The sequence below is a fragment of the Pygocentrus nattereri genome, chromosome 7 (assembly GCF_015220715.1).
Source record: "Pygocentrus nattereri isolate fPygNat1 chromosome 7, fPygNat1.pri, whole genome shotgun sequence".
In the NCBI taxonomy this organism is placed as follows: Eukaryota; Metazoa; Chordata; class Actinopteri; order Characiformes; family Serrasalmidae; genus Pygocentrus; species Pygocentrus nattereri.
This window is the reverse complement of record NC_051217.1, coordinates 37,127,639-37,140,277: the sequence shown is the minus strand read 5'-3', so window position 1 is coordinate 37,140,277 and position 12,639 is coordinate 37,127,639. Positions and strand designations below refer to the sequence as shown.

The following is a 12,639-nucleotide window of genomic DNA, read 5'->3' as shown; positions in this document are numbered from 1 at the left end:
AGGGAGAGAGAGCAAGAGGGGGGCAGCCACCAGAACGAGCCCTTGTTTGCAGAATGGCTTGTCTTTAATGAGAGTGCTTTGGGAATGCCGCTCAGATACGGCACGCCAAGCATCCACATTTGGGCTTCCACTCGGCCAAGAAGAGCGTGGGAAATTGTGCCATCAGCACTCCTCTCTAGAGGCCTGGTATTCCTCATTACAGGAGCACACTATCCCCCTAGGTCCCCTGATGCGGGCTCCCAAAAACCGCTTCCTAGTGTTTTTGGCTTTGACTCCACTTGGTGGTTCCAGGACCTTGTCTAGTGTTTTGAGATCCATCCCACAATAAGCAGAAGGAGCTACATTTATGCTTGAACAGTGTTCCTGGAGTACCCCTGCTCTTTTGGTGTCTTCCTGCTTCAGCACTCCTGATCCAACTCAACAGCTAATTATCAAGCCATTTCTGAGTTGAAGTGGGGCAGTTGTATGAACCAGTTTTGGGAGCCACTGTCTTAGATATTTTAACCATTTGTTTAACAATAGTGTTTTAAACATTTCTAGTACCTTGGTTGCTTGTAGTACCTCAAAACCTGGCGAACAGTGGCAGTTCAGGCAACTTGCGGTTGGTAAATTGTCCAGAACCAAAAGGTTGAAGTACACTAAAAATGTGGGACATTGAAAAATGGAACAAATAGAGGGGAGATGTGATGTCACAGGTCACTACCGACCTAAGGTATGCATTTAAGGGCTTGTTGGGCAATCCTGTGATGTTATAGTAGGGCACACTTTAGAATTCCCCCTAACCATGGCAAGAGGTCTTCCTAGGCAATTTGTTTCCACTTGTTTGTCCACTCACAGATTATTATGTTATCCTCAGAATAACTTAGATGCTATGCCCACAACAAAGCCATAGTAGCAAGTATCACTACAAAGCCGAGGCACATTGGGCAGTGATCCACCCCTCTCTATGTCCTGCTGTAGCTGGACTAACAGATCTAACGCCCGTACGTAAAGGTCAGACAGAGCCACATTATGACACACGTTCTGCTCCGGCAGAGTGACCTTTTCCCAGGCAGTCTTAGAGCGATGGCTCGCTCCCTTGCTCACTCTATTGCTCCCTCTGGCACAGTGCCACCATGACTCCAGCACTCCTGACAGTTTGCCAGAGTGGCTAAGGCTCTGGTGTGAAGCCACACTAGCCCGTAGTTACAAACATTGCACCCAAAGCCACCATGCCACTTTAATCTTCCTCAAGAAGAGAAGGTGCACACCTACGTTTTTGTCCTTACAGGGCTTGTTTACCCTTAACACAAACATGTATTTCTCTCTGTGAAGTGCAGTCAACTGAGCACACATGCTGCACCTTCCAAGTTATTCAAAGCCATTTGAACGGCTTATGGAAATCTATTACCTCGGCTGGTTGAATTTGTTGTTATTTAATTTAATCTTAGACACCCCATTCATTACTGTAAGTTCCAAAGCTAAATCAAGCAGGCAGTTTAAGGTCCAAGTAATTGTTTTTCATAAACCATTTGAGTCACTTCAACTGTGAGACAATACTACGGCAATATTTACATTAAGGTGAGGCATTCATAGCATATTTTCATGAGGAGAAAAAAAATCTTAAGTATGTGTTAAATATGCTAAGAATTGTGTTTACTGTATTCAGTCTATTCATGCATTTATTTTGTAAGATATGTTGTGCGCACTCACCACTACTTTGCAGGAACATTGTTCAGGTGAAATGTTTGATACTGTAGTACACTCACAGAAATAAATGTAATAAACTGATGCTGGGGCCCTCTTGTCACTGGGCTGGTACCCTCAAGGATACATCTCAGTACCTTTAGTCATGGAACATTATTGTATCATAATCCACTGAAAGTATATTTCAAAAGTTGCATTGACTCTGCACACCCCGTGTCGTCTCCAGGCTTTTTATTTTATTGTTCTGTTTTAAAACATAAGATTATGAAAAAGTATAAATACGTATATATTTTAACTGGGAAAAAAAAACGTATTTAAAATTCACAATTGAACCTTAAAACTACTGTTTTATCTTTGAGGGTACTATTTAATTGTTTGTACCTTTACACAAGAAAAAACTTTCCTGCATTTCCTTGCATTTGTATCCAACAGTGTATACTATACTGCATTTTGCTATGCAACATTTTTAGTAGCCATCCTCTGGCACTTCATCAGTGGTCAGTTTCTGAGCCCCTCTTAGTTTGAGAAATGCTAATCATTCAAAAATTATGAAAAGAATAATTAAAATGATGAAAAGGATGAGGGTGGTTAACAAACTGTGCATGACAACAAATGGGCTTTACCTATATAGTGGAACAATAAGGTAGAATAGTCAATGAGTGGAAAGACAAAGTAGGTGTTTCTAACAAAAAGGTAACAAAAACTTTAGTTTCAATAACTGACATTGACCATATTTCTTTTCTAGAGACCTTTCGAGAGCAAGAGAACCCAAATTACAATGAAAACATTTAAAGCAAAGTTGCACCAATTTCAAAATTTCAGCATAATTCAGTCATTGAGGCGTACAAGAAGTCATGCGTATGTTGTAGAGGAACTTCAAATTGTGGTAATAGTAACCAGGTCTCCAAAACCAGTTTGGAGAGAATAATTAATTAATTTATTTATTAATTAATTTAGTTATTTGTTTATTCCATTTTTATGTTGATTTTACGCTTAATTTTAATAATTGCAAAATCAGAAGTTGTTGTCTTACAACAACCCTCATGTAACCCTCTGCCATCAAGGGCTTTTACAAAAGCAAGTTTTAGGTTAAAACTTAAGACTTAGGTAAAAACTTAACTTAAAAAAGGTTAAAATTTACATTAAAACTTTAGGTTAAAATCTTAAAACTATCAATAAAATAACATCTCAGGCATCAGACAGCAGATTTGTAGCAATTGCATGTAACAGTTTCCTGTGTGTTAATTCTTACAGGCATTGAACCCTTCAATCATATGATTACTATCACTGCTTCAGGTGTTCTCAAAGTTTTGCTGGGGTGGTGCATTATGCAATGCAGTGTAGGAATTGTGAAAAATCAATTCAATTGCCCATTTAAAATGATTAAGTACGTATTTCCATTATTACCAAGCTTTGGCATTCACTCAGTTATCACAATCATAAAACTGCCTTAAAATCGATGCTAGTCTTAGGACCATTAAACAGTATGCAGCGCTATCAGTGTTATTAGCCCTGAAAAGAAACTAACAGTGTGAGGCAAAGTGTAGGCCCGGGTCTGCGTGTTAAATGAAGTATGAGAAACGACCTGTGAAAAGAATGAGGATAAAAAAAAAAGTTTTTAGTGCTGTCATAAACGAAATGTGTGACTGTAATATACAGCGAGAGTGTTAAGGTGAAAGTGAGAGCTACAGAGACTACAGAGACCCTGCAGGCGTTGTCTCTGTCAGTTAGACCTTTGCAGACACTCTCTCTATTTTCTCTCGCATACATACACCTGAGAGGTGACTTTTTTTTTCCTTCAGCAATTAATATATCACAGTTCGAAATGACCCGTCCCCACCTCAGCTACTGACCCGGTCCTGTTGACAGCAGGTGTCATAACCAAGTTGCTCAGCCTCCAATTAACACAGCTTTACCCAGGGCAAGTGAGCGGGCGCTGCAGCCAGGCAAAAGTGCAAAATTAAGCTGTCGTCAAGCTGTAACTCATGTGATAAGCCACCTTGGCCTTGTGATGGAGAGAGGCTTGTGCAGAACTATGTGTATGTGTGTGCAAGAGAGATAGAGAGAGGAGAGAGAGAATTTTATGCCTTTATCACGTTAAAATAAGAGGTGATTTTGAGGGCCCTTCTATTGACTGGGCTTAATATTCAGTCTCCCTATTAAGCTTCAGAATAAAGGACAATATCTTATATTAAGGACTGCGAAGCTCTCTCATAAGCGCTGCACTGAAACAGCTAGTAGAGAGCAGCCACTTTATTAGAGACACTTACCTTGCAGCCCTACCTTGAATCTGTAGACCTTATTGACATCCATTAGTGGTCAATTTCTGACCATGGAACTGCTCTTGGGTGCATATTTTGCTATTAACCTAGCAGTGAATGAGTCCAAAGTAGTTGTTTCTAATAAAATGGCCTGTGAGTTAAAGCAGGTAAGGGTTTCTAATAAAGTGGCCAGCACAAGGTAGGAGTTTCTAATAAAGTGGCCAGAGAGTGGAAGTACAAGGTAGGTGTTTCCAATAAAGTGGCCAGAGAGTGGAAGTACAAGGTACATGTTTGCTATAAAGTTGTCACTAAGAGGAAATACAAGGTAGGTGTTTCTAATAAAGTGGCTTGTAAGTGGAAATATGAGGTAGTTTCTAATACAGTGACCGGTGAGAGGAGGTACAAGGTATTTATTTGTAATAAAATGGCCTGTGAGTAGAAGTAAATGTTCCTAATAAACTGTCCAGAGTGTAGAAATACATAGTTGTGATTTTAAGCAAGTGACCAATGGATGAGAGCACAAAATAGGTGTTTCTGATCAAGTGGCCAGTGAATTGACATGCAAGCTAAGTGTTTCTAATATAATGGCCAGTGAGTAGCAGTAAAAAGTATGTATTCTTAATAATGTGGCCAGTAAATGGACATATATGGCAGGTGTTTCTAATAAAGTGGCCAGTAAGTGGACATACAATGTAGGTGTTTCTAATAAAGTGGTCCACGAATGGAAATTACCAGGTCTATATTTGTAATAAAGTAGCCAGTATAAGTGCGTATCCTGGAAATCTCTAGTAACAACACAAAATGCAACTAATCTGGGCTAAAATAGCTATTCCAGAAACAAACCACATGCTTTCACACCTGCTTTTGAGAGTCTTAACTCAACATCGAGAATTAAAGTGCTTTCATTAACACGCTGAACATATTCCTCTTTTGTGTGAGTGCCCTTCCTCCATCCCATTTTAACCTTCAAAAACGCAACACAGGCCAGACAGGCCCAGGAGCCATTACCGCTTGTATCGAGCTTCCAATCACTTAAAAATACCTTCAGAAGCGTCAAGCAGACAGAACGTTATAAGCACGGCACGCTCGAATTCACCGTCTGTGCACGTCGGAATGCCTTTTTTTTTCTGTTTAATTATACCTGCCTGCCTGTGGTCTCTTTCCTCATAACAGTGGGGGTCATGCTGAGAGGGAGAGGGTTTGGGATGAAGCGGCATGCAGAAGCTCCTGTGACGATGGCTGATAAGCCAGTGAAAGAAAGAAGAGCCGAACGGTGGCCAGGCACACCTCAGACCTTTTTAATTAAAAAAGGAGAAGTGATTAATTGCTTGGAAACTGGTCAGACTTCTAGCCTAGACTCCTGTCTGTTGACTTGGTAAATACATACAACAAATAGCATTTCTGTCCCTTAAATTTTGTTTGGTCTACTTTATGTGACAATATTTGTTAAAATGATAATTAAGCTCATTAAACATGCTCACATTACAAACCATTTGGCTTCACTGACAACAGCTGGATGGAAAAAAAATATGTTTTAATGCTTTCAAGATGGGCAGTGAAGCAAAGAATTGGGTAGGATACGCATAGAGATAGATACACATATACATACATACATACATACATACATACATACACATATACACACATAGATAGATAGATAGATAGATAGATAGATAGATAGATAGATAGATAGATAGATAGATAGATAGATAGATAGACTTAAGTAAAAATGCATTTCATTTCATAAATGATAACTCACCTATACAGTCGAAGAGGCAGTCCACGAATTATCATGAAAAAGAGAAAAAGAGAAAGGGAAAATATTAATATTAGCACCAGGAAAATGCTCCAAAACACAAATACCAGTGAATAATTAATTAAAGATGCATATTAAGACACTATAATGCTATTATTCAATGTAAAGTATACAAACACTGTGTACAATTAGTATTAAAGGAGAGACAACGACATCCTGTATTTGCTTACAATCTTTATACACAAACACAGTAGCATAATTGTATAGAATATATGGAGCTCTAGTAAATTACACCATATGGTAATTGTGAGTATCTCCCATTTACCCAGACTGTGACAACAGTACCTTTTAAAGCTGCTTTTTCATTACTATTTTTTTTTCCAAAGACAAACAAATACAGTTGATTAGTCATGGCATCTATAGGTAATATATGTTAGCTAATGTAGCTTACAAGTAATGGAAGCCAATACCTCACCTCATCAGTAATCTCAAAAAGACATGAGGTTTCATTATAAACATGCTGTAATCTATCAAAATAGACAACACCGACTAAAATTCAAGGTTCAGAATGTTGGATGGTACTATTGTTTTTCTGATATATGGCATATTTTGCATCATTTTTATAGATAATGTTATGTCATAAAGAGTCAACAATTAGATTGACGACTTTTATTGTTATGGAAAAGTTGTGTAAATCAGAAACTTTCCTCTTTAAAAATTTACACGCTGGTCTACTGGATGATACTTTTCAAGCAATTTTTTGCCTCAATGTGGAAGACAGCACTCAAAGCGTACTCCATACGTTGGCCCTTGTTTGTTTGTTTAGAGGCGCAGAGAGAGGGTTTTTGACAGGGAGACGGAGCGGAGGAGATGAAGTGGACAGCTGCAAACAGCGAGGGTCTCCGCAGAATCACATTAACACGAGTGCGGCAGACTTCGGGAAAGACCCCTGTGGTCATTGACGACTGTGGCAGGATGCAGCGAGGAAAACTTAATCAGAGCGTACACACGCACAGACTAATATGTGCGCACACATTTAACTTATGGCACCATAAGTGCCTGTGGGAGAGAAGTCGTGCCATTTTCTGTCAGCGTGTGGAAAAACGTAACTCTGCAGGGCATGCTGGGAAGGCGAGTGTGCACTAGATGAATTCGACTGAAGGTTAATAGAGTGACACACGCTACGGTTGATGGCTATTTGACACAAAGGGTGCCAGGGGCATCATATCTCTGCATGCGTGCCCGTGAGAAAGCACCGCCTGAGCGTACACGCATGCACAAACAAACACCCCATACACGAACGCCGTGGTATAAATCTCGTCCTTGACATATCCATAGGCTCGGGGTGTCAAACGTAAGGCCGTACATGATGGGATTGTTCATCATAGGCTAGGGTCACACACTGGGCGTACATTATGTTCTATCGCTCTCTTTCTCCATCTCCCTACACACCCTGCAGTTCCCCGCTTATAATCGAACATGCTTCTGCGCTGGTACTTTTCCGTCACATCCCCGCAGCCAATACATCAAAACATTATTAAACATCATAGCACACAATGCATTCGTTACTCCATATGACAGCTCGGCGTTCCGCACCCGCTGGCCCAGGAAGGCTCATTTTACGGTACTCTCCTCTGATCCGGTGGGAAAGAAGTGCCGGAATCACCTCTTCTCTCTCACACTGAGCTTGACTCGTGCCAGAATGGCTACTAATGAGAATTTGCAAGCAACACCAGCCGCTGTCATGAGCGAAACCTCATCTTAAACTGTGACCCGAATGGACCTGAGCAGATCTAAACCAACACCGGCCATGTCCTGCTCAGATGATTACATGAAGACATGTGGGAACAGCAACAAAATGAGCAACAACAACAAAAAAGCCATATAATGGACCCTATGAGAGATACATTAAAGAATTCGGAGAAAAAAAGTTAAGATTTTAAAGAAGGGAAGATCAGTCATTGGTATTTTGGGGTCCTAGTCTGAAATATAATGAAAGGTAATGGGGTTGGTTGCAAAGGAAAAGAAAACAGAGGGTGGGGCACAAAAACATGCACAGAATAAAGAACCCACACATAGGCGGATTCTTGCATGCAGCATGGAAGGTTGCCGGAGAGCCAATTAAATGAAAAAAGCCAGATGCAGACAAAATAATTTGACTTTTTCATGAGGAAAACGAATGTTCTTGTCCTTCCAAAGGGCTAGGAGACATGCACAGTTACAGCAAAGCCTACTTTTACAAGCCCCAAAACACAGCCGGGCATAACCTGACAGATAGATCATTTTTTGAGAGCTCTCTTGCAGAACATGGACCTCAAAACAACACCAAAGGTCATTCCAAAGGTCACAGCAAGTATTTTCTACTTAACAGCTATGCGGCAGAGGATAAGAGTCAAGGGAAAGTGGAATATCCTCAACTGAATAAAGGCTAGGGGTGTTCAGAGATACTGTTGTTTGTAGTTACAACAGTTTAATGAACAAAATTACTCACAATTATATTTGGATGCAAACCAGAAGTGGTTGTGGCTTACAACAGTCATCTACTGACCAAATGTCAGGTAGAAAGCATTGGCTTCATAACCAAGTTGTATTGACTCTGCACACCCTGTCTCATCTCCAGGCTTTAATTGTTCTGATTTATTTCACTTTATTGCTCTATTTTAAAACATTAGGATATGAATAGGTACCAATATGTACTTTTCACCTGGGACAAAGGTACACATTTGTACCTTTAAAGCACTGTTGTATCTTTGAGGGAATTTACATTGTTCATACTTTGAAGAATGAATAATGTACCTGCACCGAACCTTAATTTCTAACAATGTACTTATATTCAAGAACAATCTTTTTAAAGACATGGTACAAAGCCAACTTCAAACAGCACTTTGCCAAATTCTCCATAGAGCCAATGTAATACCAGCCGGACCTTTCATGCTTTGTGTCACTCCATATACTTCAGGCTCCCCTTTGCCCTTGTTATAGACCAGGAAGAGATCTGAGGATAGTATGGTGAATGCAAGATGGTGGGGATGAGGGTAAGCATATCATGATTTTTAATCAAGCCCAGATGGGATTTGTAGAACAAAAGGAAGTGTAAAGATTGTTCGTGTCGCAAGCGATTGTCAGCTTTCAGTGGAACCTCAGATACCCTAATGTTTCTAAAGCCTCACTCAGATCCCATTTGCCACATAATGACATCTCAAAGAGGACAGATTTGCCTTTATTGCCAGAGAAAGGTATCCGGCTGGCTCTGCGAGGATCGAGGGAACAGACTGAGCGAGGTAGAAGTCTGGTCGATCAAAGCTTTGTTTCCGGAGCATATGTTAGTATGCGAAAATATGCTCTGCTAACAGACTTTAGTCATTAAGAGAGAGGCTAGTGTGCTTTGGAACATGTTTCTACAGCGGAAAGGCTGCGAGAGTGAGAGAGCTATGGGGAATGCCAATGCCCTGCACCCTTCCTTGGCCACCGAAATCTAGCTTAATTAGGGCCTGAGTGTTTCATTATGGCAGCCATTAACGTCAGCTCTAGTTAACGTTCGCCCGGTGCCCTGATGGAGCAACTCTGACACACTCCAACATACACACACATACACACACCCTTAGCTCTCCTCCACATTAGCCCCGCTGGCAATGCTGACTAGCACTGAGACACAGTTATCTCGGCACAATTAAGAGATGCTTTCTGACTCGCTTTGTTGTGTGTGTATTTGTGTGTGTGTGTTCGGGGGGGGGGGGGGGGGGGGGGGGGGGGTTTAGAGGGGTGTTGGGTCATGTTGCCCTCAATATGACTGCCATACAAGGACAGAAGGAGCCGCAAATCATATGACACTCTGGCTGCCATTAGAAAAAATGGGTCTGGGCACATTAATCCACATGTCCTCATTTGGGGAGACAACAGATGTCCTGCACCCAGATGTTTTTGTTATTCTGCTCTGGACCACATGACTCGATAACCCACACACATACATGGACAAAAGTAGCTAAGAAAAAATGCCAGAGTGTTGTTCTTATTTCTGTTCATTTTAATGCATTGTCAGAAACCACATAAACAGGTCTAGTAAGTGACTGCTTAAGAATTTGACAGTTTGAGGCAATTGTGTGGAGATTTAGGCCGTTTGCACAATGATAATTAATTCTATTAATTAGCTTTGATCAGTAGCATCACATCTCCAGTACATCTAACGAAGCAAAATTTGGATAACAGATGTCTTGAACAGCTACATTTGGGAGAAGTCTAAAGTTTGTACGTTTGGACTATTCCTTTTGTATGGGTTTCTAATTATGCCATTCGGCATAAGCAATGGTCCATGTGTGAAAATGAGTCAAAAATACAGGCATATTTCGCAAGGCAAAGATTATACATTATGAATCATAAATCCAGGAAAGAATGCTCAACAACACGACATACACGTGGTTCAATTTTCGCTGTCTTGTTTGTGATCGATGCTTTCAATTCACTAAGCCAAAACTGTTAATGTGCTCTTGCTGATTCAGAATCTCTTTTAGCTCTCCGTCTCGGGACGTGAAGCTTAGGCACGATCCTGCCAGCGTAGATCACATTATTTCCAAGCAAACAGTCACTAAAAGGGTTGGCGGGAGCCGGTGGAGTGTGTGAATGATGCGGTGCAGGGACGGGTGTGAGTGACATGCGCATGCACAGGTTTGTAACTCTGAAGTGACGATTTGTTCTGGTGTGGTGCCAGCAGTACAGCGAGGAATGAGACGCCGGTGCATAAATAAAGCATGTGAAGGGGGAGAGACAAGGGGAAAAAAAAAGAAGTGGAAACACAATCTAAAAATAGTGTGGCTAGAATGACAAGAGTGCGATCAGACCGAGGGCCAAGCCCTGTCCGTATTACTGTGCACAGATCGGGCTTCAGGAGCCATTATGCCCAGTGTGCAAATCAGCAATTAGATGCACAGATGAAGAAATGTCACCCATTACCCAGAGCGCACAGGCCGGCAGGCTTTAGAAACACAGCGACACACTCACACTTTGGCATGTCAGAGATTCTCGCCTGATAGATCATTAAGGAAAGTATCTTAATTCGAGGTTTCAGGGACATGGATTCGCTGTTTTTCAGGAGTCTGAGAGCATCACATGTTCACACCCTGCATTTGTGCAAAATAGTGAGAGAGATATTCTGATCTGTGAAAGCAGCACTAGAAAACTGGAGACATTATTGTCATCAAACTATATTAATTACACTGTAAATCATTTTCAAATATCATAATTAATTATACCAGTAGTCACATAACAAATCTGCATGCTGTATTGACAGGTTTGCTTGTTTCACTTGTTTGGATATCCTGATAAAAACCTGGCAAAAAAGATTTTTCTTTGGATAAATGCGACAAATGGATGAATTAAGAAATTCTGAATGAGAAATAATAACGGTACTACTGAGGGTAACAGTGGCTTCTCAGGTTGAAAGAATGATGCGCTCTTGGAGATGACTTTCAGAACTGGCTGTGCGATCATAGCTTCTGTCAAATGAGCATGTAGAAGAAACTAAGCAAAATATGATCGCCAGTTGAGAAAAGAGAAAATGAACAGGCCGAGGCAGCCTTTGACCCTTGCGGGTCTGCATGTGCCTGAGGAGGGTGAGGAAGACTCAAAGCCCATCTAAGGAAGAGACAAGCAGGCTTTGAGGGCGAACCCATCAACAGACTGTCCTAATTATCCAGCCACCCAAATGCAGGGAGCACATTAGCATGGGAATCAGGCCTCATAGACACTGGAGAGGGGTCAGTGCATTCACGGCCTGCAGAGCAGTCAGCGTTAGCCAGTGTAGCTGCTAAAACAGCCTTAAATTCTCTGTTTCTAAATCATGATTGTAAGAATGTGAGTACATGTTTGTACGTCCATCTCTCAATAAATGCTGGTGAGAACATCTGTATGTGTAGTGTAGAAGTGGATTTCTTTTATGGAACTGGAATGAAAGGTCAAGCATGGTTATCCCATTCATCTGAAAACAAACCTTCACCATAGGAACCAAACAATACCCTGCTAAAGGAATGTAATGAATTCTCAGGGCTCAGGAGGGTGTCTCAGCACTGCCATACTCATATGCACTCATATATGTTCAGCTGCATAAAAGCAGTTGTAGCAAGGTTAAAGAAGTGGGATTTAATGTTGGACTGGGCCGGCCTGCAGACGCAGTAGGGTGGCTTGTTGTTTGAGAAGGGGCACTCCAAAAGCTTCCACCTGCTGCCCACTAACCTGGCTCTGCCTTGGCCAATTACACCAGGCACAAGTAGAGGGGTATGTACAAGGCCTCAAGTACAAGGAGACAGGTGTGGGAGAGGATGAGCAAAAGAAAGAGAGAGGATGATATGCATGAGCAAGATCTATTAGATGTTATTGCCTTGTTCATAATATACCAGCTTTGGTATATGATCTAATTTCATGTTCCTTTCTCTAAATTGCTATTCATACTTATGTTCTTTGGATAAACAAAATATGCATACAAATGTAACTCAGACTTGCAAATCTTGAAATGTTGTTTCTTTTGTTCCGTGATGCTTTGGCCAACCTGAAGCTAATAAGTTCTTGCAAATAAAAAGGGAAACAGTGTCTGAGAGAGAGATGAGAGACAAGGGGGTAAAGAGGAGACTGAGAGAGACTGTGAGTTGGTGAGAGAGACAGAGAGAGAAGAGGGTAAAGGAGAGATTGTAAGTCAGAGGATAGACTTTGTGTGTGAGTGAGAGAGATAGAGAGAGACAAGAGGATAACAGAGAGAGAAAGTAAGTTAAAGTGGGAGAAAGAGATGAGATGAGATAACAGAAAGACAGAGAGAGACTGTAGGTTTGTGGGAGAGACTGTGAGAAAGACAGATAGAGAGAGATGAGACTAGAGGAGACAATAACAGAGAGAGAGAGAGAAGAGGTTATAGGAGAGATGGAGTTAGTGGAGAGGCTTTGTATGTGACTG

At 41.2% G+C, this 12,639-nt stretch overlaps 1 protein-coding gene across 3 annotated transcripts in view; it reads right to left on the bottom strand.

Moving 5' to 3' along the window:
• kirrel3b (kirre like nephrin family adhesion molecule 3b) overlaps nucleotides 1–12,639 on the bottom strand; it is a 288,479-nt gene that overhangs the window by 142,462 nt on the left and 133,378 nt on the right. The gene's annotated exons all lie outside the window — the stretch shown is intronic.